Raw genomic sequence first — 26511 nt, 5'->3', positions numbered from 1 at the left:
GTCGGTATTGGAACATATGCGTTTGAGTCGTGTGAACTGCCCAAAAGGAATATTTCTTTTCTGGACATTGGGGTGATAACTACTAAAATGAAGATACTGGCGTCTATCGGTTGGTTTCTTATTAAAGTCGGTGACTAGTTTTCCAGACCGAATGGAGACAGTGACATCAACAAAATTGATTGAAACATTGGAATAGTTGCAGGTGAATTGGATAGTGCTATGCAAGGAGTTGAAGTGTTCAAAGAAAGGCAATAAGGGAGAGTTGTCACCTGGCCACACAACAAAAATGTCGTCGATGTATCTCAAGAACATGAGCGGCTGTACGGGGAAGGATTCAAGGGCCCTCTTTTCAAATTGACCCATGAAGAGGTTTGCATAGTTAGGTGACACGCGGGATCCCATCGCTGCGCCATGTACTTGGACAAAATGTCTGCCATTAAACTCAAAGTTATTATACTTTAGGACCAATTCAAGTAGTGGGATGACCGCAGAAGTGTGGAGGATGTCGGAGGGAAAAGAAAGGAGAAAGGATCCCACTGCATTCAGGCCCTCATCGTGGGGGATGTTAGTATACAGTGATTTTACGTCCATGGTTACCAGTGTCATATTGGTCAGATCTGAGAACTGGTTGTTGATAGAATTAATTTTAAGGAGAAAATCATTTGTGTCTTTGACGTATGAAGGAAGTAGCGGAGGTACATGTTTTATACAATGGTCTATCAGAAGGGAAATCTTTTCTGTTGGTGTGTGAATGCCTGATATTATAAGTCTGCCAGGGTTATTTTCCTTGTGGACTTTTATAAGGAGATAAAATGAACTAACATCCCCCACGATGAGGGGGGTGAGGGGGATCACCGACCTTTATAAGAAACCAACCGATAGACGTCAGTATCTTCATTTTAGTAGTTATCACCCCAATGTCCAGAAAACAAATATTCCTTTTGGGCAGTTCACACGACTCAAGCGCATATGTTCCAATACCGACGATTTCCACAGACGCGCTCACGAAATGTCTGCTGATTTCAGGAAGCGTAACTATTCCAGCAATCTAATTGAAAATGCTTTCACCAAATCATGCTCGCTGGACAGAGAGTTACTTCTTTCCAGCCAACCTAACGAGGAACACAGAAATATTACTTTCGTGACCACCTACAACAAAGCCCTTCGTAACACGAAAAGTATTTTCCAGCGCCATCTTAACATTCTACACAGTGACGAAAAATTGAAAGAACTATTTCCTTCTGCCCCCATTGTTACATTCCGCAGGTCAAGGAATAGAGGGAATATCCTTACTTCTTCGCGTTTGCGCCGTACTCAGTGGCGTAGCCAGACCTCCAAGGTAGGGGGTGCTCTATACGAAAACCCGCCCCACTCCCTCCTCCCCGCTGATCCTGGGTGCGACAACCCACAATACTTGTGCACACCGCAGCATGCGGTTGAAAAAAAACAAAAAAACGAAAATAATTGATTTGGACATTCACAATACGATTATACTGTGATGTCCAATGAGGTGGTGTCACGAGATTGGAAGGATTGAAAAGCTCATACTTTGGAAACCATTCAAGTGTGCCGCTTAGATAGACGCCATGAACTGTAAGAACATTCGCGATCGTCACACTGGTCCCCCCCCCCCATATATTATTTTCTCCTCGGATTTGCACGAATTGCGTGGGTCGGTCAGTGGCAGGTAGGGGGGGCTCGGGCCCCCCTAGCCCCCCCGTGGCTACGCCACTGGCCGTACTACAACACCTGGTTCGGGTCCCTGCAACGGCACACGCTGCCAAATTTGTAATCTTATTTCTACCTGCACCTCGGTCTCCAGTACCGTAAACAACTACACCTTTCAAATTAAACAATCTTTGCACTGTAACTCCTTTAACATTTGTTATCTAATAACATGTATGAAATGCAATGTTCAGTACATTGGTGAAACCTCCAACACCATGCGTCAGAGGTTTTACGGTCATAAATCCGACATTGTCAATAATCGCCCCACTCCCGTTGCTATACATTTTAATCTTCCCGGGCACGACATGGATACACACCTGTCCATTGCAATTCTGGAATCTGGCTACACCACCGATTGCAAACGCAAAAATCGCGAGTCCTTCTTCATTTCAAAATTTTCTTCTTTAAAACCACGGGGACTAAACGTTCATGGCGGTCCTCTGCAGTTGTTCAACCCATCATCCAGCTAAGCTACTCCATTCGCCTTCTGTTCTTAGCATTCTTAGCTCCATTTTCCCTTCAGCCCATAAGGTCACCCGTACCTTCCCACGCAGTTCAAGAAAAGCTGTGTCCCCCTCGTACACGGCTAGACATCCACCTGTGCCCCCGTTTTCTCACCACCAAATCTTTTGAACCCCAATTCTCCGAATGTCTCATTTACCCGTACACCTTCTCTTTCCTGATTCTTATGTGACGGTTGCTCACGTGATGCATTGTATTACTGTCTGGTTGTTTTGTGTTTACTTAGTTCTGGAAACCTGTTTTATTGTATCTGTTCACTTGATATATATACTCGTGTCGCACTTAGTTGTGTAACCTGAAGAAGTGCAGTCTCTTGCACGAAAGTTCTTGTTCGAATAAATATTAGTTGCTCCTAACCGTTTTTCATGTTACTTAATGAAAGGTTACAAACGACGAAAAACATAAACTATCAGCTTACCCATTGCGACGCCCTCCTTTGTACTCTATCCGAGCGAGCGCCTTTGGAACGCCAGTGGAAACTTGCAATGTGCATTGGATTGCGTAACTTTCAGGTGATATCAGCGACGATGGCTCTTCCGTGGCGAGGCGAGGCGAGGCGAGGTATGCGCGTGCGGTACGGGACAGAGGAGGCACAGTAAGCGGGTTTCGCCACCGCGAACATAGTGTCGCCGCTGGCATTTCCCGCCAAATTCCGGCTATGTACTTTCCATTGGCTCCGGTCCCCCATGTGACCTTTCTCGATCATTACTGCCTCAGGCTTCACCCGCGTTCGTTTCTCCGATGCGCCGACCTGTCTCGAAATTGCAAAATCCCCATATCGGACGGGTGTACCCAGTTACCCACTCTTAATAATAAAACTTTTGAAATCCACGCTAAGAAATCCACCCTTCAAATTCCAATCCTTTGAAATCCAAGCTGTCAAAGTAAATCACAATGGGTCTATGCAGTCCAGTGTTAAGCATGGTTTTACGTGAGAAAATCAGTGTTTAAGAGGGTCACACTCCACAATAACGAGTTTTTATGCAATTCTGTGTCGTATTCAGCATGTATCTTTCAATTATTCATTAATTTAATTAAGTTACAGGCGTAAATAACTACGCGTATGAATACTAGGAAAACAACGCTTCAGCCGCTTCAGCGGTTCGGCTACCATTCAGGACGAGGCTATTTGAGAAAATGGAGTGTCGACGGAGCCGTATGGTGTTGCATAAAAAGGATAATCACTGCAAGCTCTAATAAAGCATATGTTTCTTCTGCCGATTTCGTCAGGTATTTATTTTTCAGACGTGTAACGATTTGGTGTGCTAACACGCGCGCGTAACTCATAAAGGAATTCATGGGTGAAGTGACATCGATGCAGCCTTAGCTGTTTTGGACAGGAAATCAGGTAGCGAAAAATGTCCAGGATGAGCAACATATAAAACGTACCGCAAAACTGCTGTGTCGACCATTTGTCATGACGGTAATCACGTAAACATCATGTAAACGTCTCTTGCGTTCCGCGGCCTCAGCCTACGAAGAACCGCTAATGTTATGCTTGATAAGAGCCGCGAAAAGTGGTTCAGCAAGGTAAAACTGTGTTGGGAACACCGTCACATGAGGGAGGTGTTTAATTAAATCACAGTGAAAGATAGCAAAGGACTGTTACTGGTCATGTAGACGGCACATCTCGTTCACCAACATATCAATGGATTCTATAAATAGTCTTCCTCCCGTCTATACTGAGTAATGTTGACCCAGAGCTTGGTTTTTGGATGCCACGAAACACTTCTCGCCAAGATGGTGCACTGTGACTCATGGACTGTGACTCAATGGGGCATTTACAGCTACAGTGTCATTACAATCTGAGGCAAGTTGACTCTCTCAGATACTGTCACTGCAGTGCTGTAGAAGACCCAGAGTATATTCTGTGTCATTGCCCACACTACCAAGCATAGGCGCCAACTGCGGGGGGCGCGCGGGCCCATACCCCCCCCGGAACTTGAACTAGGGGGGGTCGCCGGGAAGTCCCGCTAAGAGACTGACACCAACCTTTGGGGCTCAGGGCGCGCCCGGGTCAAAAGAGCAAAGAGGCACCAACCTCCAAAATGCATCTTGCAATTTGTAAAATACGTGTCCGCCCACCATACTCATTATCACAGTAGAAGGTGAGGCGAAGAAACACAGAGGATGACACAACACATAGCCTGAATTTTGCCCAAAGCAATCAGATCAATGAAACGAAGCAGTCGAAAAGGCACCAGCAGCTGCCAGTGAGGTGTAACGGTAGGATCTTCGGAACGCATATCCGTTGGGAGCGGGTTCAACTTCCGCGGCTCCATTTCATTGACCATATTCATTATATTGCGCGCACTTCGGGTCAAACACCGAGGATTCAATACATTTTCTTCCTTATGCACTCAGTTTTCAAAGCGTAATGCCTTCAGTTGTGCACATGTTCACTGTTTACGTTCTCTCTGTTTTTTTTTTGTTTGTTTTTTTTCCTGCTCTTCCTTCCTCTTATTTATATACCAGTTGTGCGTACATCATAGGATCCCGCCAGATTGTGTGATTCTTCAGCTTTAGTTTGTGTTCTTCATTTTTCTTTTCCTTTTTATTCCTTCTTTTTGTTTTCTTTTGTGTTCTGCTTTTCTTTGCCTTTTTATCCTCCCCTTTCACATTTGTTTTAATAACAAGCAGACATCCATCTGGCTCACCTTTCCTTTATTTTTTTATTAATATCCCCCCCCCCCGGGAAAATGAAAACTCCCCGCCTCTGCTACCAAGCTTTCTAGACTGCCATTTTCAGATAAAATTGCTTGGCTTATGGCTAAATTGAGCCCACGAATGCCTGCTCTCAAAGATCTTTTGGCAATTTGGAACTCCATGGGACATTATTTCCTCCCTCACACGACAAGCAGCTATGGGGTAGACTATCGCCCCAGGCAATGAAACTCCCTGTCCATCTCAAAAGAAAGTTGATGAACAACATCTGCAACTTCTGCGAGGTGGTTTAAACCACTCTTATAACTACATGTTATATAAACAAAATACAGAAACCGACACTGAAGATTTTTGTTTAAGTTTAATTTGTAGAAGCTTTCGCGTGGGGGACCACACTTCCTCAGGTCCTACCTGAGGAAGAGTGGGCCTCCACGCGAAAGCTTGTACAAATTAAACTTCAACAATAATCTTCAGTGTCGGTTTCTGTATTTTGTTTATGTGATCTACAGGACTTGTCTCCCCTCTTCGTATACACTTCAACTACATGTTATGTGTAACCTAGGAATGCTGGTATGTGGGTGGAGTGGCTAGTTTGCCACAGTACCACAAATAGGAACACAAATGGCTGATAAATCTGCTGCAAAATGTGGGCCAAGACGATGAACACTTGGAATCATCACAGCTTTTAGTACCATGCAGAGGAATATAGAGTAGAGTACCCTCAAATTTTGTACTACTTTTTCTGAATTACTCGTAATTATGCTGCAGCTACATAGGTAGCAGTTCAAATGCTACTCACAATTGCCAAAACTTCATGCTAGCACTCAATTCTTTTTACAAACTTTGGATTGTGATGTGATGAATGTTTCGGTGACTTCCATCGACCCGGTTTCACCAACTCTGGTTAACTGAACCAATATCAAGGGTTGCCAATTCTTGAACTTAACAGACACTTTTTTTTCCATCGGTGATGAGGGGAATATTTCAGTAATAACTCATTTAGTGAAGCAGATAGTTTAATGACTCTTCATCTTAGTTCAGATGCTGAAAAGGTTGGTGAAACTGGGTCATCATGTAGCCTTTGTGTTCTGGTGCTGTGCAATGGTTTTTCGAGGGATTCAAACTACAAAAAAGGTTAATAATAAAAAAATGTATTGGCATACCTACCTACATTCATGTCCCGGACAGCACGTAAGAAACTCAACATAATATAAATGTCATCATGACATTGGTAGACAGACTGATACCGAAACAAATCGGAAGGGGAGGGCTGGGCTCCACGAATGGACACTTGTTCACTGCCTCCTCTTGAAAGAAAAGTAGGACCGAAAGTCGCGTTGCTCTCTCAGAGACCACCGTAATCCCCTCAAGAACGTGCCTTTTAGACGCGAACTCGTCCCCCCTAGCTTTGAGCGTAGCTCAGCTGTACCAAATTGGTGGGTCTGTTGAACAGTGCGATGTCATTTGTTTTTATGATGTCATTTGTACCGTTTCTAAGGCACTTTGTACAAGGGTTTTGTATGCCAGCAGCGTACTGTCTGCGAAAGGTAGTTTTCGTGTCCACTTCAAGAAGACAATTTTTTTAAGAGGCTTAGAGGATGCGTAACTACTGTGTGATTTGCACTAAATATCCCAAGAGAGGTGTGCACCTAAATACCTGAAACCCTCAACTCAATTAATTGTAGGATCGAAATTACGTGGGAATATATTGAGGTTTGTCTTGTTCACAAAAGATATCATTGCACACTCTGCAAAGTTCATCTTTAGTTGCCATGGCCTACATCAATCATAGACACTGCAAACCACTCATTGAGCATAGTCAGTCCGCGGTACGCAAAGTGAAAAGCGTCATTGTCCATTGTGAACATGGCCATGCAACTGTGCTTGTGGCTTTGCATTTCTCACTAGTTTCTTTCATCACTTTGTTATGAGATGACTAATGCTTTTCCAATTCAACACGAACATACTTTGTAACAACTACTTGCAACTTTGGAACAACTTTGCAAAGCATATGTACTCGTATGCACTTGCTTTAATTGCTTCACGAGTATTTCTCTTGTAGCATATCTGAGCAGATGCAGTATGTCATGTAGGTAACACAATTTTGGCACAGTATTTGATTGATATGTCCAACAAGCAGAGATATCAAATCTTTGTGCCAAAATGGCGTGCCATGTGTCCGTGTAAAGACGAGTCGCTTAGATGGAATAGGTATAGCATCTTGATGTTGAATGCAAGAAGTTAATGTTTGACAACACATGCCATGGGTTAAATAGAGCAGTATATCATACACATCAGAAGAATGCCAACACTTCAGTGCTTTACCTGTACCTGTTATTCCAATGTTTACTCACCCGTCTATTGGAATTACATATATCAGAATCATTTTTGTATTACTGAATTTTAATTTGGCAATCCTTTCACATGTCTTGTGATAGACAGGTTAGCAATGTAAGCAGTGTTTATGTACCTCTCATAACCTGCAGCTTTATGCAAAAATACTCCAAAAGCCGGGAGACGACAACTAGACAATGAAGTAGAGAACTCCAACTTAACATAACAAAATAACAAGGTTTACTCAGACGTTTCATCCGTCATGCGACGGACATCATCAGTGTCAAACTGAATGAGGGATTGCACAACCGGTCACTATTCAAGGAGATGGGAGTATTGTTCGGGGAGGGGCCACGGTTTTTGTTATAAACCGAGGGGTCACTGCGTATGTGCCAAGACTCTAGCAGCTTCCTGTGTCCCCATCTTTGTTCTCTCTTGTTATGTTAAGTTGGAGTTCTCTACTTTTTTGTCTGCATTTTTATGTCTGAGGCTGTTTCTGCGACAAGAGGGCAAGGGTGCCGGCAACATGGCACATGTTCACAAAAATGCAGAACCAGAGAGACACACACACACAAAAAAAGTATAGCATAACACAGTCCCAATCATTTTGTCGTGTCCTTTTTGATGTGTCGTCTGTTCTACAGTTTTTTTTTTCGTGTGTAGTTTCTGGATTTTAAGCCCAGGAGCAGTTGCTGTAGAGGATGCTGAGAACATGTGAAGCATACATTTTCTCATTCTCATATTATGCTGTAAGCAGTGTGAAATACAACCCAAAAGGAATTTAATAAGAGGCAACTTGTCATCAAGATCAGTGTGGGAACATTGCAAAGGAAAAATAATTCTAAACCATAATGGATTCCTATCCTATTTAATGGTACAGTATCAGATGAAAGTAATCCAAATAATATTAAAGAAGTAGCCGTGCAAATTATCAGTCAAACAGTGAAGCTGGCTGCAGTACACTACAATGTGTCACATGTAACAATATCAGTGAAAAAATGGCTAGGAAGCAAGCGAGCTGGTGAAGATGATGCATAATGTAAAAACCCCTAGTCTCGGGGTGTTTACATTATACAATATCAGTGTTTCCAAAACTGACACATAAACCTTAGGGAGGCCGCAATAGTCAAAGCGGGGGTTACACCACTTGGCGAAAAGAAAAAGCAGATGAAGTGAACGCAATATGCGACAAAACCAAGGAAACTATCACGCTACAACTGCAATATATTCAAGTTGTTTTTAAAAAATTGAAGTTAGTTCAGCGCACAGATGTCAGCTGTCGAACACACAGCCATCCCGAAAACTATGCCCATCTTCGTTGATGCACCCACGAATCCACAGGAAGACCGCCGACGCTTTCCCACTCGGATTAAGTATCTGTACCTTGAACTGTGAACAGTTTGGTGTACACTCCAGAAAACGAGAACAGCTGATTGCCGATTTCATGGGCGCGGCCATGCGAGCCGACAAGGACAGTTCAACAGAGGAGCAATTTGAACGCGAATGTGGCGCTAGTGGTAGGCGCAACAATTTGCACTTCAAACGACGTAAATTACCAAAAATGAGCAGCGAGGATGGGAGCTTGCTCATTTGTCATTATTTCAGCCTGTAATCCACATCACGGTTCAGAAAAGCTGCTAAAATGCTGATGACCGGCACAAGAAAAACGAGTTTGCGATGTTTTTTGACCCGTTGCGGTTCAAGCGAATATGCCTTTTTTGTGCTTCCTTCCTCTTTTTTTTCTTTCTTGTTTTTTCTTTTTCTTTTATTGTTCTTTACTGTTGTCGGTTCGTTCCGGAGCCCTAGCTTGGAAAGCTGCTCCTGTTTAGTTTCGGTATAAATCGGGATGTGGGGGCAGGGGGAACAGTCCACCGCTCCTCGAGTTTGCACGGTGCTGGCTCTGCCCCCCCCCCCCCCCCGAATTTTCCCTCCGAGGACCTCTTTGAAAATGCCGTACTTCTCAATCTCTAACTCCATGTCGAGCAGTGCTCTTCGTCAGGTTAGGTTAGGTTAGGTTAGGGCTCGCTCCCTCTTGCCGACTTCCGAGTTAGTGCAAGCGAGGTATCTCCATAATGGAAAATCTGAAACGGTGCACTAAAAACAAATGTCACCTCTGTGGATAATAATTTGAAGCATATAGATGAAGGATTCATCTCATATCTAAACCGATTGCCAGCAATTCTGCTCTTTCTGTCTTACGAAAGAAAGAAAAACAGCTTCACACACAAAAAAAAACACCTTAGTGAATTATGCAAATTACAATGCCAAAATACCTTGCAGATAAGGTTTTCCTCCACTCGCGTACGCGTAAGTGCGAAACTAATGTAAACATAGTCCTAGTTGTTTTATTTTAAAAAAATCTCTATTAACAATGGCTACGACCATGAAGTATGCGTTTGTGGCACCCCGTTTATTTTGTGTGTGTGTGTGTGTTTCAGCTTGGACAAACTTTTATAAAAAAGTCACGAGAGCACGTCATTTTCACAGTTGAGTTCTACGGGCGCGTATCTTTCCCAAGAGAGACTATAATGACTAATAAGGATGACTAATCAATTAAATTCATTAATTAACTCTAATAAGGACGTCTTGAACAAAAGCCAGATACCGATATGAGAGACTGTCCTAGTTAAAATCCACGTTTAAAAATTTTGAAACGCGTACGTGTACTAAAATATCAATCCCTGAATTTTGACATGCAAATGGGCCAAAACCGAAACCGTGGCAACCACATTTGCAGTGGTGGTCTTCACGGTACGGGATACTTTTGTATGTCAATTGCGCTCGCAACTATATTATCTTGGCTCAGAAACCGCATGTTTCTGGAACGTAGAGAGGGAAAAAGGAATCACACAACACGAATATACTTCAAGTACTCTTCTCTTTAGGGGAGCGAGGAAGCGAAAGATTTATTGACTCTACGTTGCACTAGTGTCAGCGCGCTGTGCGGTTGAGCTGGAATTGGAATTAGAATTGGAAATGAATAAAAAATAATGATAAATAATACTAAAAAGAAAAAGAATGAAAAAAGCGTTTTCTGAGCTGACCGAGCTCGGGTCACTCTGGAAATTGTTGCACCGACGACTGGCGCCACGTTCGAACTTACCTAAAATTGCTCCTCTGTTGAACCGTCCTTCTCGGCTCGCATGGCCGCGCCCATGAAAGCAGCAATCAGCTGTTCTCGTTTTGTGGAGTGTGCACCAAACTGTTTGTAGTTCAAGCTACAGGTACTTAATACGAGTGGGAGAGCTTCGGCAGTCTTCCTGTGGATTCGTGGGTGCATCAACAAAGATGGGCATAGCCTTCGGGATGTCTGTGTGTGTGACAGCCAGTGTCTTTCTCCGTCTGTTACGTCGCGAGACAACTGAGATCACCGTCTGTGCGCGCTCAGGAAGCTTGAAATCTGCCCTGATACATATACAGTAATATATACCTTCAATATACGATGATACATATATGGTCAATAAATTGGTGCTTGCTCCACTGCAATCTTTCCCGGAGTTCACAAGAGACAGTGTTTGTGGATTTAAGCCTTACATTTAATCTATCGCATGTCGTTCCATATCCTACCCGAATAACTCATGCCCGAATAACCCGAATAACCATTTTCTAAGATATCTCTTCAAGTAGTCCAAATGTTCGTAAATTCAACGATAAAACCATATACGACTACGCTCTACTTCACTCTACTACGCTAACTTCCAAGCCATCAACGAGGGTCTTGAAGCTGTGTATGAAAATTCATTTCATGGCACCTTGCCTCACTCCATTGAGGATAACCGGTCCTTCCTTCTTTCGTGACAACATAAACTACCTTACCGATTACCACGTTCCAAAGATAAGAGTGAAATCTTATGATCACAATCCTTGGTTCACGAAAAGTCTTAAAATCTTGCTAACCAAGGAAAAGCGTTTATTCAGGAAGGCAAACCGTCTTGGCGACGACGTATCATGGGCTAAATTTCACAACGGTGAATGGAAATACAGGCGCTCGATCAAAGAAGTGAAACATATGTTCTTTGCCATCGACCTCCCGTCTCTCTTGACGAATAAACCAAAACAATTTTGGAAAATTTTATCTCCGCCAAAATCCCACCTTATCAGTCTGACACCCGCTGACAACGACTGCGCCAACGCTTTCGCTTCCTTGTTTTCATCCGTTTTCAGCACCGATAACGGGTACACACAAACTCCATTATCAGTAATCGCCTCCTCACCTGTGGTCTCCATTCATATCAGCACTCATGGCATTTGTAAAATCATTGAGTCACTTAAGCTGTCGTCAAGTGCTGGTCCGGACTCTATTAACCTGAAGGTTCTATACAACACGAGATCTATTTCCAGCAAGATTCTATGTTGCATATTTACTCAGTCACTCCAAGATTCTGCTTTACAAATCAGGCAGCTGCCACATCGTTAATAACTACCGCCCCATTTCACTCTCTTCTATAGTATGTAAAATTCTCGAACACATACTCCAACGTAGTTAAGTACCTTGAAGAAAAATGCTTCTTCTATCCCTTGCAGCACGGATTTCGAAAGCTCTTTTCGTGTGAAACTCAAGTGGCCAGTTTTGTTCACGACATCTTTCTCCACGGGGACAATAATCATCAGACTGACGCCGCCTTCTTAGACTTTCGCAAGGCCTTCGATATGGTGCCGCACCCTAAGCTTCTATACAAACTCTATCTGCTTAACCTCGACCCGTATGTCATCCGTTGGATAGCTCAATTTCTGACTAATCGTACGTTATTTGTTATTTGCAACAACCACCTATCCCCAAATGTACCTGTGCTTTCTGGTGTCCCCCAGGGTTCAGTCCTCGGCCCTCTCCTTTTCCTTATCAATACAAATGACCTTCCTTCAGGCATATCTTCCACGATTCGTCTCTTTGCTGACGCAAAGCCATCCAGTATCGGGCTGCCCGTTTCATTTCCAACGACTACTAATTCGATACCTCTGTAACCATATTATAATCAAATCTTAACCTCGACTCACTCGAACGTCGTCGCCGTCTTGCCAAGTTAGCCCTTTTCCATAGGTTCTTTTTCATCTTGCCACCGCACCAATCGCCCATCACCCGCCCGAGTGTCATTTTTCCTCGCATCGACCACAGTAATAAGGTTTCATTGTAATAGCAATGCATTATCCAGATCATTCTTTCGTTCAACTGCCATCGAATGGAACAACCTCCCATCACCTCTCACAACTATTATCGAACATACAGTATTCTGTAACACCCTCTCCCGTTCACTCCACCCACAAGACCACCACGTTTGTATGTCAGTTGCTATGAAATTTTTCTCCTCCCCCTTATCATATTTGTTAATTATCTGTACTTATGTGAACGAACTCCCTGTTTCACGCTTTAATACTTCTTTTCATATAAGTTTGTACTGTCGTCGTTTCTTTATTTTCCTGTTTACTTACTGCTAATTGTGTTGTTCTTTTTTGCTTGCTTGTTTGTTTCTATCAAGTTGCTCTAAATGTATCTTACGCTCCAGTTCCCACCCCACATGTAATATCCTCCGGACCCTCGGGGTTCTCGAAATAAATAAATAAATAAATATGAATGTTATACTAGTGCGTGCAAGTAGCGTCTGATGTAGGTCCAGGGTCTCGTCATGATACAGTAAGGAATACTGCGACACACCTGATTGAAAGCATTGCTGCGAGTTAGCTTGTTTCCCGACTGATTGTGCGTTGAATTCAACTTGCATTTTTCTAAAACAACTTCAATATAATGCAGTCGTAGAGAGATAGTTTCCTTGGTTTTGTGGCATATTGCGCTCACTTCATCTGCTTCCTCTTGGGCCCCATTTGGGCTATCGCGGCCTCAATGGGGGTCCTGACACATGGTTTGGGAAACACTGAGGCATACTGTATATTGTTACATGTGACATGTTCTAGTGTACTGAAGCCAGCTTCACTGTTGTATTGTTTCTTCGCATGGTTACTTCTTCAACGTTACTTGAATGAGGAATGCGGAGAATGAGGAAATGTATGCCTTTCATGTTCTGGATGTTCTCTAATTGCTGACCCCTGCTGTTGGGCTAAAATCCAGCAACTACACAAAAAGATTAACAAATGCAGAACCGGAGACAGAAACACGGACACAATGACATGATTGAGATCATGATATGCTGTCAATTTTTTTCTGTGTCTCTGGTTCTACATCTTATGAACATGTGCCACATTGTCAGCACCCTTTCCCTCTAGCTACGAAGAGAGCCTCTCAGTAATAAAAACGCAGGTTGTCAAATGCACGTAAACAGTGCTTACATTTTTTGGGGTCTTCGCTCATCTAATGCTTATGGCAAAAAATGCTCCTCTAGTTCACAATGCATACTCAATATGAGTATGCTCCACAGCCACAAACTACATTGAAAATTAGCACTGCAGTATGTTTATCGGCACACATGAAATTACCCTTCATAAGTGCATCATGCAAGCTCATTAATTCTGATGCTAATTGCTCATGAAATAACATGGGGTGGGGTGAAAGACACTGGAATCACATGTTGCGTCACTAGCAGTGCCACTACTCATTCAGCAGTGACATCACAAGCAGTGATTTTTCACTGAAGCCTGCAACTCAACGATGTAATTCACATCTTGATTGCAGAAAAAGTAAGCACATGTTTGTTATTACTTGCTATACAGTTAGTTAAAACTTGTTAATGTGATGACGGTCATTCTCGTTGATTTTGGCAATGAAACCATTTTAGGATAAAAAAACACCTGTCAAGGTGTAAGCTATGAAATGTAGTAAATTGAGTGAGGCATTTTAAATTGCCTTTTTTCCTTTGTATTTTCAATGCTGACATACATCAGCCTGTGCAACTGTCAACCTGGGCTATTCCAGCCAAAACCAGCCAGAGATGTAGCTTGACTCTGTTAAATATCACTGAAAAACATTTTGCGCATTTTTTAGACGATGCGTATATCGAATGTAAATCATCATTTTGTTTTCTTGAACAATGGGGGCGCATTAAACTGTGCCGAAATATGAAGTTGTCCCTTACGAGCTTCCTTCTGACATCTACATATACATCATTTGTGCGCTTTCCTTGCCTGGTGTTAGAGGGGAAGCATGGGTCTGTCATTCCAAAGGGTATGTAGAACGAGAACAAATCTGGTGACGTGGTGAGAACTCAAGAACGGAGCCCATTTGGGGTCAAGTTTACAATAAACATCTGAAAAATTGGCATTCTTGAAGGAGCCCCAGAATATTTATGCTTGTAAATGATTGCTTGTGATTAGCTTCACATAAAAATATCAAGCTGATCTATATTCATTGTTTAACCATGTGTTTGAGAATATCAAGCACTTGCAAAAAATTACTTTTTTTCGCATAGTATATTCACATATAGATCGTCTAAAAGAAATCTTCCCTTATTTGTATAACTAGTCCTCTCCTGCAACATATTGAAAATCTACAGGTTTATTTTTCTTTAAAAAAATAAAAAAATGTCACCATAATGTGCTGCAGCTTGTTCGTCAGGTGAGGCCATCTAGAAAAAAAAAAAAAAAAGATGCCTTTGTGGCTTTCTCCTGCGAAAATCGACACTCTGCTTTTTCATTTTGAGAACCTATGTTCTTACGCAAGAAAAATGTTTCGTCATCTCCTTCATATCCCATCTGTATGACGCTGTAGCACACTTTGAACAAATTTTGCATTCAACTGTTCTGTCCAGTTCTACAGATTAGTTGCAGTCGCTGCTTCACAACAGCTTTGTCAACATTTATGATTGTTTTCACATACCTGAAGTCATCTGGAAAGTGAACAATTCTCATCATTTCAAGGGCATACCCTCTCCTATAGCATGTTCAGAATCTGCTGGCATGTGTTTTCTGTAGATCTTATAGCATCAGCGGACCATATTGGCTCAGATCATGTCAGAATGCGACGTAACAGCTTTTGGAAACAATTTATTATGATCTCGTGTGCCCTTCAACCACAACAGAAAAAAAGCTAACAGTCTTTCTTTCAGTGGAAATAGGTGTTTTTGCTGCATTAACAGAAGGTGGCTCAAAGTAATAGTACCTCCTTGTGGCCTGGGTGGAGCATGCCTCACTGTGCTTTATGTCCCGTAATTTCTTCTCCAACCGTATCTCTTTGGCAGTGAGCCACAACGTATGCAGTCTTCAAGCTTTCTTTCACCCGGAAGAACAGCTTACAGCTCTGCAGACATCAGAATATCTGCGCACAATAGGGGGCTGCAATCTAGCCCTATAGGTGCCAACGTTTTAAATGGTACTGCAAACACAGTCATAGTACCCTATATCACGGCACAAAGCAATTATGTCAAAGTCATGCTTGTGGAGGCAAAGCCATGCTTGCCAAAGTTGAAGAGGCAAAGTGATGCTTATGGAGGGTTTTATTATGCCCTGCTGCTCAGTGTATGGCTTCTGTTTTTAGCTGGAACAAACCAATAAAAAAATCTGAGGAAAGAAATATGCCACCTTCAGTTGCCATCGATCAAGCAAACTAAGTCAATAATGGTGGTTGTTATTCACTCAGCTATGTGATTGTGTTCATGTTAATTCACCTGTTTGGTACTGTGGTACCAGCTAGCTTTCTTGTAGTGTAACATATATGTGACTGCATGGAGGACAAAGAGGAGGAATTAGCTAGTCTGTCATAGGAGCTCTGACACTGGCATAGCTGGTCAAAAATAAAATGTGGGCCATACATCACATAAAACACAAATACCAGTATATTTTCAGCAACCACTGGTTAATTTCTAGTAGGTGCGGTGCATGTAGCGTGTCCATGGACTGATTTTTTATTCTTAGAGAAATCATATTTTTGCAGTTATAAGGGACGACAACATGTTCTACATCCGAGGTGGATGTACTAATTAGGTCTCGTTTAATTATTGGAAATAGAATGTCGGTACAAATGCAACGTCGGTTTCCCTATGTGCCTCTGTAGTTTTCAAAAGCACGCTCGTGACCATTTAGCGTGAGGACATGGCCCCGAAATAATGGTTGTGTGAGAGTAAGTCTCGGAGCGTTCTTTTTGCCTTTTCACTTGAACGTGAGGAAGAAACAACGCTGCAGAATTGCAAGCAGCACATTTAATGTAATGTCGTGCAGGATGCAAGTTTTACAGCGATTTCGTATTTCAGCACAATATTTATAAGCTGTAAAAATAGGGGCAAGGGTACCATACAATGAAGCAGCTGGTACCGTAAATTTTAGAGCTCTTCTTGGCGTGGGTGCTTGGCATAAAGAGTGACCTGCTAATAAACGTACTTCGGGATTTCTGAATGTGAAGATCATAGCAGAGAAAGGAAGGCAAACAAATACAACAGAGGGTGCCATTCATTTCTCGCACTTCTGATTTCAGTTACTTATTGCGCTTGGTTTTCTTGATGTTCCGACATTTGATAACCAGAATTTGCACTGTATATTCACGTGAATAAAAAAGATGCAAAAATTTCTGTGAGAAAATTTCATGGTATTTAAGATAATGGCATTCTTAGGTTCCAGAGTATTAAAAATAACAAAGACGGTTAAGAGCATCAACTGTTTACTATATACAGAAAAACAAGACTTTCGTGCAGTAGGCTGCACTTCTTCAGGTTTGAGGACCTGTTACAAGTTGTGAAGCATATATCAAAAACCAAGTCACATGGTACAAGAGAAAAGGGTAAGGGTGAAGAGAACAACAAACGCAATACAAATATCAACAAAAAATGAAAAACAAAACGCAATCAATAGGAGGTGGATGGACAAGGTCAGACAGACATACAGACGAGTCGGAGTTGTAGGTGGATGAAACCAATGAATATCACATGAATAGGCATATCAGCCAGTTGGCACAAAGAGCTTTAGAATGCGTACGGGGAATTAGGGCTCAAGAGCGAAGGATTCAGGACACACAGCACCTTGATGGCTAAGAGCTTCCAGACTCTGGGAAAGTAACGCGGAGTTGGTGTCTTACTGATTGTATATCATCGTGTGTGATGTGAAAAATGGCAGACGAGTGATAATACAATAAATAGACTCATAGTATAAAGGACGGTAATGGGCTGCCGTACACGTTGATGCCGTGCGGCTGTAACGTTGCAAATTTTGAAATGAAAAAGGATTCTCGATTTTTGCGTTTGATGTCATTGGCGTACCCGGATTCTAAAATGGTGATAAGTATATGTGTATGCAGATCATGTCCCGGAAGATTAAAATGTAGCGATACGGGCGATTGACGTTTATTAACAATATCTGATTTATGGCCATAAAATCTTTCACGGGTGGTGTTACGTGTTTCGCCTATATATTGTTTATTGCACAATTTGCATGTAATGAGATAGCAGACATTGAATGAGCTACAGTGAAGAGACTGCCGAATAGAGAAAACGAAACCATTAACAGTGCTACAGGTGGAGGTACATGTTGCAATAAATAAGCAAGTTTGGCCGCGGTTGCTGTTGCAAGGACCGCAACCGGGACTCTGTTGATTATTGCGGGAGGAAGTGAGTAAGTCGCGTATGTTACATGATCTCCGAAATGTAATAGCCGGAGCATTAGCGAAAATGTCTTTGAGATATTCATCGGTGTGGAGTATGTTTAAATGGCGTTTGAACACAGATCCTACATTACGGAGTGCGCAGTTGTAAGGTGTAATGAAAGTGCATTTATTATGACTTTGTGCCTTATTGGATTCACGAGAAAGCAACCTTTCCCTGTCTAGGGAGGTTGCTCTGGCTAGGGCATTGTCGATGAGTTCGTCGGGATATCTGCGCTCCTTGAAGTCATTGCACATGTCCTTTGCATGCTTCAAAAAATATTGTGTAGTGGAACATATGCGTTTTAAACGTGTGAGTTGTCCAAATGGAATGTTTCGCTTTTGGATACTAGGGTGATGGCTGTTGAAATGAAGGTACTGCCGTTTGTCAGTCGGCTTCTTATAGAGATCTGTGACGTGTTTACCCGACTCGAGAGAAACAGTGACGTCTAGAAAGCTGATTGAAGTTCGAGAGTAGTTGCACGTGAATTTGATGGAATTGTGCTGTGAGTTAAAATGATCAAAAAATTAGAGTAGAGAGGTTTCGTCAGCTGTCCAGATGGCAAAAATATCATCAATGTATACGCTTCACCACTTGTAACAGGTCCTCAAACCTGAAGAAGTGCAGCCTACTGCACGAAAGTCTTGTTTTTATGTATATAGTAAACAGTTGATGCTCTTAACCGTCTTTGTTATTTTTTATTCTGCATCGCCGGAAACTTGTACATTGTTTTTTCTTCACGTTCTACGTTCCAGAGCATTCAAAGACCAGTGAAAACAAAGTGCTTGAAGTATTATGTCTAGATACATCTTTTGCAGCTTTTGCATGGCAAATCGTTGCCTAGGAAGGTGCGCGAATCAATGTGGATGTTTCTGAAATTATAATCTTATTTCGTTACACTTTGAGATTACCGTATGCTGGTTACAAAAAATTAGGGCACCTCTGCTGACTCAAGTTATTCATCTGAGAGAAAATAGTTTTTTCTTGCAAACAATTTCTTCACATTCATATGCAGCTTATTTGCATAATTGGATTTCGAGAGTCTGTCCAGTACCTGTTCCCTGCGTTTATCAGAACGTAGGCACACAAGGAAAACCACAGGCAGGTTCCGATTTCACGATTCTACGGTTCTGAGGCTGGAACACACACAAACACATACAGACGGACAAACACAACACATCCACACGGTATCGGAATCAGGCTTTTTCGTCGATCATCACTTTTCAACTCTACGACTTCACAACCAAGGCAGCCCTGCAGGAGAATGGCGATGTTCGCGATAATGTTCATAATATAGCAGGTGTCCACCATAGCTGGAACCAACACCGGGAACTCATTTGGTGACACGACACGAATTCAGAGTTCGACATACTCAAATTTGACAGGCGAGCAGCAGAACAAATCATTAATAACTGCAGTGTCAACAGAATCCTGATAGCCGGCGGAGAATACAGCAAACGATTCGTCCAGACTCGGTACTCTCGTTCCCAGCCCACCGCAAAAAGCCTCACCCTGCGGGGAACTATTCTGAGACGTGAGAGCCAAAAGCCTTCGCTGCTCTGAGGCTGTCGTGCCTGTCGACCAATCAGAGACGATTTATTTTGAAGGTTTGAATCTGAAGCGTTTGTATCGCAAAACTTGATTTTTACGGCTTTATCTTTACACCGTGGAGTTTTTCGTGATTTATTTCGAGGAGTTTATTCTTTTTTAGTTCTTTAGTTTATTTTGCGAAGTGTAAACCAGAGTCATCCCTATCGGACCCCCCTCCTGGGAACAAGGCTAACCGGAAGTCGCGCGTACGCTAGTAATAAATTGCGCTGTAATTCCTTAGTAAGGTTAGGTTAGGTTAGGTCAGTACATATTACACGCGCGGGGGGGGGGTCCGGGAGGTATCCCCCCCCCCCGCAGTTGTTCGAGACTGTGCTCAGTTCTGCCTAAGCCTCGTTCCCAGGGTTAGATCGGAGCGTGTCCAATGTGGGATATCTGGCTTACTCGACCCGTCTTACCGTTGTGTGGCTGGCGTCTACGTATGTGAGCAGACGGTGATTTCGTTTCGTGGATTTCGAAGATGTTCGAGCCATGGACGAACGCCTGAATGAAAGGTAAGGAGACAAACGTATGATGCATGTCAGTGATCAGACGTTTAATACTGTCGCCTAACTGTGTGCATGGAGGTACGCCTTGTCCCGTATTACATCACTTTCTGCCTGTTATCAGTCACGATCTGGTTGATGATTCTGTGTGGCGTTACTTGTTGCGTTTTGTTCCGCTATTTGAATGTGTCTGATGTTTAATACACTGGTGCGCATGAAGAGGAAAACAGCGTGCATCGCCAGGGTGTCTACCGACCGGGAAAACCGGGAATTGTCAGGGAATTTCAAGTCCACTGGAAAAGTCATGGAATCGTCAGGGAATACGATGAAAAGTTAGAAAAGGTCAGGGAAAAGAAAATACGGTGGGCCTATACGTAGTGGCTACTATCGCATAGAAGAAAAATTTGTGAGAAAGGCAGTGTTTCCTCTTTGTTTGCGAAATACAAGGGCCGAAATCACGGTCAACCAGTGTCAGACATTGTTTTACTTCGCGACCGACAGCGGCCTCCCTCGCCGCTGTTTGCATTCTCCGCGGCGTTTCAAAAACTGCGTTTGTTCGTATAGTTTCGAAATACGCAGTTCGTGTCTACTAGCTGTTGGCGACGTTCTGAGTTATGCATAGTTGTGAATGTTTGACATGTCATCGTCCAAGAAGTGTTGCTTCAATCCGGGCTGGACAAACCCGGAGATTTCCCGAATGACCCGAATAGCGCGCAATGTGTGTGGTGCGGGAAAACGTTCTCCCTCAGCAACATGGGCAAAACTTCGGTGTCTAGCCACACACAAAGTAGGAGGCATCAAGCTGTGGTGAGGTCTACGGAGACCAGCTCTCAAGTTAGCGTGCAGTCGTTTTTTAAGAAGACCGCGACCGTGCCGTCCTCGACTTCGACCCTAGCGGACACCTGTGTGCCGGCTGCCACCAGTACAGCGAACGTTTCGAGCACGTCCTCAACTAGCACGGCACCTCCTGTGGACACAATAGGAGGTTTTCTGTTGAAGAAAGGTGTCACCAAGGCCGAAATTTTGTGGTGCCTAAACACCATAATGACGCATGGATCGTTTCGTTCTGCCACTGCGTCTGCTGCACTGTTCCCCGTCATGTTCCCCGGCTGTGAAATCGCTTCAAAAATGCGGTTGGGAAAAGACAAAGTCGGGTATACAATCTGTTATGGACAACTTACTTCCCTTACCCTTACTTCCAGAGCAAGCTGCTGTCAGCTTGCTAATGTACCTTTCTTGGTTATCGCGTTTGACGAGTCGCTAAACAAGGTGAGCCAGAAGGAGCAGATGGATGTGCTAGTCAGATACTGGGACTCAAATAATTCAATCGTGAAAACGCAGTATCTCGCATCGTGCTTCCTTGGGCATACCCGTGCGGAGAACTTGGTACGCGCGTTCAAGAAAGCGACGGAAAGCGTAAGAGGCAAGAAGATACTGCAAATATCAATGGACGAGCCAAATGTCAACTTAAAATTCCTAAGGTCCATCAAAAAAAGAACTCAGTGACTTGGGGAATCCTCAGCGCATTCTAGATATTGGAAGCTGTGGGCTGCACGTCGTCAACGGTGCATTCAAGGCGGAACATGCCGAAACTCACTGGAACTTGGTGGTGTTCCTACAATCTGTTCAAGTGTGTTCCTGCGCGTCGTGCAGATTATATCAGCCTCACTGGCAGCACGCTATTTCCGCTTAAGTTCTGCGCCGTGAGGTGGCTAGAGAACAGCAGAGTGATCGCAAGGGCACTGGAAGGCCGTGCATACCTGGCTAAGTATGGGGACTCTGTAAAGAAGTCAAACAAGAAGCCAACCTGCAGTAGCTTCACCGTTATCGAGGAGGCAGTAGCTGACGAAATGCTGCCCGTCAAACTGGCATTCATGCTCTCTGTTGCTGAGGAATTTGAGCCATTTTTGGCTGAATTTCAAACCGACAAACCGATGCTCCCGTTTCTTGCAGCAGCTCTATAGAGAGCCTTTTGCGGTCTCTGCTATGTCGAATCGTTAGAAGCGAGATTTTGAACGCTGCGAACAGAATTCCGACGTTGCTCAAAATTGATCTGGACCAGGCTGAGAACATTTTGAGAACACTTGAGAACATTTCTGTGTCCGCATTTGACATCGGTCTCGCAGCCAGAACCGAGCTTCGCAAAATCAAAAAGCAGACACAGCTTACTCTGCTCAACTTTATGCGTGACTGTATTTCATTGATCAAGGCATGTGTGAAAAAGATAATCGAGAGGTCCTGCATGAGGTACAAGTTGGTGCAAGGCGCCTGCTGCCTAGATCCCGCCTGCGCATTGTCAAAGGACGCCGGTAAGAACCGGCTTGCGCTTGCTTTAGAAGCGCTCACACAGCACCAGTGGCTGACTGGACTGCAAGCAGAAAAGGCCCATCGGTCATATGTGAAGGTTTGTTCACTGAGCTCGGCACAGAAGTGCCTGAAAGACTTTGACAGAAGCGAGCAAAGGCTAGACGTCCTGTGGTTCGAACTGTGTCAAGGGGAGAAGGACCTCCAATCATTTGTTCAAATCATCCTGTGCATGACGCATGGCAATGCCGCCGTTGAAAGAGGTTTTTCTGTCAACAAAGAGTGTCTCGTTGAAAACTTAAAGGAAGAGTCACTTATTGCAGAGAGGGTGGTTCATGACGCTGTTTTGGCGGCTGGGGGTGTGGGCAAGATAAGCATCACAGACAGGATGATCGAATCAGTTCGCAGTGCGAATAGAAACTGGAAAGAAGACCTTCACAGAAAGAAGAAAGAAAAGGAAGACGAGTCTGAGGTCCTCAAGCAGAAGAAGAGGGTGGCCTCCCTCATAAGGTACCTCGAACAGAAAAGGCAAAAGATAATTGCCGAAGCGCAACATGAGGCGTCCTTGCTCCAAGAAAAAATTCACTCTCTGAAAGAGTGACCATCATGCAGGAAGTTTGTATTTTAATACAGATAATAAAAGTTAATAAAGGCTTGTGAACTGTAAATCGATTATGCTTTACTTAGGTTGCGAAATTGCGTTTGCAAACGCCATTCCTTGTTACCAAAGAACGTTGGCATATATTAAAATTTTGAGCCGATGTTATTTTCTGCAATAGGTGTGGTCAAGGAATCTCAAAGTAATTGTCATGGAAAACCTGGAAAAGTCAGGGAATTTAAAATTTGCTGCCTGGCAGACACCCTGATCGCGTACGCAGGGCTCCTCGAATTTTGTCATTAGTCGACATTAAGCGCGTAACGACAGCATGTCTTACAGAGCGTATTCAGTCAATTAACGTTGCCTGTGCTCGGGTTTACCACATCATTAACAGGTTCCTTTTTTTTTTCATTCAGACACCGACAGCTATTCGTGGCCCTGCGATCCGCGAGCATGTGGTCCCTGTCACCAGAAAATTCGACAGTTATGCTGGGATGAAGCGGATGGCTTCTGCGACTCATCACGTGTTATATATGTGTATAATAATACCTGCTTTCTCCAAACCGAGTAGGTTCCCTTAAGGATTGTATAATATGATAGTCACTGCATGTCTGCTGATAGGCTCTGCATGTTTTAGTGCGGTATAGGGTGTACTGGGAAATTCCCTGCTTGAAGGCATGCTTGAAGGTATCAGCTACACGTCGTATTCATGCGGTAGACCGTGCTGTACCAGCTGTGTACCTCACAAATCCGCAGCTTCCTTGTTTCGGAACGGTTTTGTACCCGCTGTCTAACGCTGTTCGCTTCTGTGTAACACTTGTGTACCTCATCCCACGGGTCCCCGCTTCTTTGAAGAGGTGCACAACGGGCATCTGATTTAGTGTGAGGACTTCCAACATCCAGCCCAATGTGATTCTCAGCTTGAACAAAAGACATCGAACTGTTAGGGGACACTGTGGGACAGCGCTTCCCTGTTGGTACATTGAAAAGCGAACTCTGTCCCTGTGGTTGACACAACTCTGACTTCAATAACTATAGTCAATCAATAAAAGAGCAAAGAAATATATCTTTCTGGAGCTGACTCAGACCAAAGAGAACCATCTATAAAAGGATACAATGAAAGAGTAAAACAGGGTAAATATCTCTTTCTGAGGAGCTCTTAGGCTTACACAAAAGTGCACAAGAAAGGCGACGTGTATCTTATAAACCCACGTTAGGTACTGATTTAATCATCTCGATTCTTCACTTGTGTCTTTATGTCCAGTTTTCAACTTTTCATGACATCGAATCGAAGTTTGTATGTTTTGGAAATCAGGTGCTGCATGAAACAGTGAGCAGTAAACAAACTTCTTGCAACCATGCATATGCGTGCCCTACTTCCCATTCTGTTTTTGCATTACTGAAGAAAACAAAAGGCAGCCAACATGAGAGCTGGACTTTGTGTATACTGAAAACACCATTTTTACACTCAGACAGTTCTAAATATGCTGGAAAGGGGGAGTTATTTTGCTCTAACACCTATTTTACACCCCAGATGAAAAACATTGTTTCCACAAATGGCATAATTGAGGAGGTTTGAAACGATTACACACTGATTACGTCCAAATTACACCAAAAAAATGACTTTTGAAATTAACAGTGTAGAGGTCGTCTGACGACCGTCAGGCTCCGTCATAGGTTGTCTGGTGGAACGTCAGGCTCCACCAGGGGTGCTCTGGTGGACCATCAACATACATCAGATGTCACCTGGTGAACCATCAACTTACATCAGATGTCGTCTGGTGGACCATCAACTTACATCAGATTGTTCTGATGTACCGTGCAGATTTCTGATGGACCACCAGATTAATTTTTGATAGGGTGCCGACCTACATTTCGATTATTTAGTTTTGTTTTATATTCTATTGTATTCGTAGTGCGCTCGCAGTTAACAAGCTGTAAAGAACCGCAGAAGTGCATTTTATATTTGAGACGAAAAAGACACCCCAAGAAGCACAAAGGTGTTGTTTGACATCGTATAGGATCGTTCGGGTGTAAGTTGCATCAGCGGCAACGCACGACTGCGAGATGTATACAAATGAATGGTGTGCATTGTTATTACTGAGAGTGACATTGTTGGTGCGATCCGTCGACTATAACCGACGACTACACCGGGGTCTTATCGGATCCCTGCAGTATTCCTCAAAGCTTACTGTGATATTTTACTGTGATATTTTTGCGCCTGCACTTTGGTATATTTGTAACTTGTCGCTAAAACTCATGGTTTTTCCTATAGTCAACGGAAGTCATCTCTAATTGTCCCTGTTCACAAGTCAGCAAACTAACTAATTGTACAAAATTATAGACCATTCAGCATATTATGTGCTTCCTCCAAAGTGCTTCCTCCAAACCTCCTCTCTTTTTTCAAAAGCAAGTTTGTAGAGAATCAACATAGTTTTCTTGCAGGGAGATCAACACTCTCCAACCTTCTGTCTCTTCCGTCGATAGTCTCTCCAATTGTCAACACACGTGGTCAAGTTGATGTTATTTATTTCGATATTTCCAAAGCATTCGACCTAATAGATCAAGATATTCTTCTCTCGAAACTGCAATCGCATAGAGTCTCTCAGTGTCACATCCGCTTTCTTGAATGTTATTTACGCGAGCCCAAATTTTGCTCTGTTCTTGCCTCTGGTTCTCGCTCTAACGTTTTCGTTCCTTCGTCAGGTATTCCGCACGGTTCTAATCTTGGCCCGTTGCTCTTCAGCATTTTCATTAATTACCTTGGATCATCTGTTAAATATTCAACTCTGTTACAGTACGCCGACGTCATCAAAATAATGCACCTTGAGATTGCGTTTTCTTCCAAGAAGACATAGCTAGTATACCTAATTGGCCCACCAAGAAACGCATCAAGGCAAACGCTGCAAAAACGAAAATTCGTTCGTGGCTGTTGATACTGTTGATACGAGCCATGTACATGGCTGTTCACAGGAACGGGCCACGACAAATATGCGTGTGACAGGATCGGTGAAATAACCAAGTAGATGCCACCACACCACACCTAACTTGCGTTCACCCGAGCAAGATGTCATTTGATTGCACAAAGTTGTCCTTTTCCTTGTACAATATAGACAGAGGCCCGCCATCCCGCGGTACCGCCAGCCGGGCTCCGGCACGTACGTACGCAGAGTAGGGCCGCGTTTTAACGCGCTAATCGCCAGTGAACGCCTTTTGATGCAGAATTTTTTACGTCAAATGAAAGATCTAACACCGAATTGCAGCTCCTGGCAAAATATAAATGAAATCAAAAAGCGCCTTTTCCAGAAACTGATGCGCAAAATCTTTTTGTTTGTTTGTTTGTTTGTTTTTTAGATATGCCTAAACATCTGCCTGTTTGAGCGGATACCTGTATGAGGTAGGCACACGATATACCGGGTGTTTCAGTTAAATGCCCGGTCTAAATAATTCGCGAACGGGTGCACCAGTCGACGAACTTTCTTTTTTAGAAGTATCTGTCTGACACCACCTAGAAGCTGCGCACCGTGTGAGTGAATGCGAGGTGCTCATTATTTAAATAAACATTCAAATGAGTTTCGTAAAAAAACAATTTCTAAAGCAGGGCGCTGTCGGCATTAAAATGGCTGCTACCCCTTTGGGACCTTCAGGGGACACCTTTTCGATAGAAATCTGCCACCGAAGCGGCTAATTTGCTGCTGGGGCTGGTCGCGGTGAAGGGCAATAGGACGTAATTCATTTGAGTAATTCATTGGTGTAA

General features: G+C 43.3%; 1 pseudogene; it reads left to right on the top strand.

Moving 5' to 3' along the window:
• Nucleotides 1-20605: 20605 nt before the first annotated feature.
• Nucleotides 20606-21816, top strand: LOC135392304 (uncharacterized; annotated as a pseudogene).
• Nucleotides 21817-26511: the final 4695 nt, after the last annotated feature.

This window comes from Ornithodoros turicata, chromosome 4, assembly GCF_037126465.1.
Source record: "Ornithodoros turicata isolate Travis chromosome 4, ASM3712646v1, whole genome shotgun sequence".
NCBI lineage: Eukaryota > Metazoa > Arthropoda > Arachnida > Ixodida > Argasidae > Ornithodoros > Ornithodoros turicata.
The sequence above is the reverse complement of the archived record's forward strand: the minus strand, read 5'-3'. Positions and strand labels throughout refer to the sequence as shown.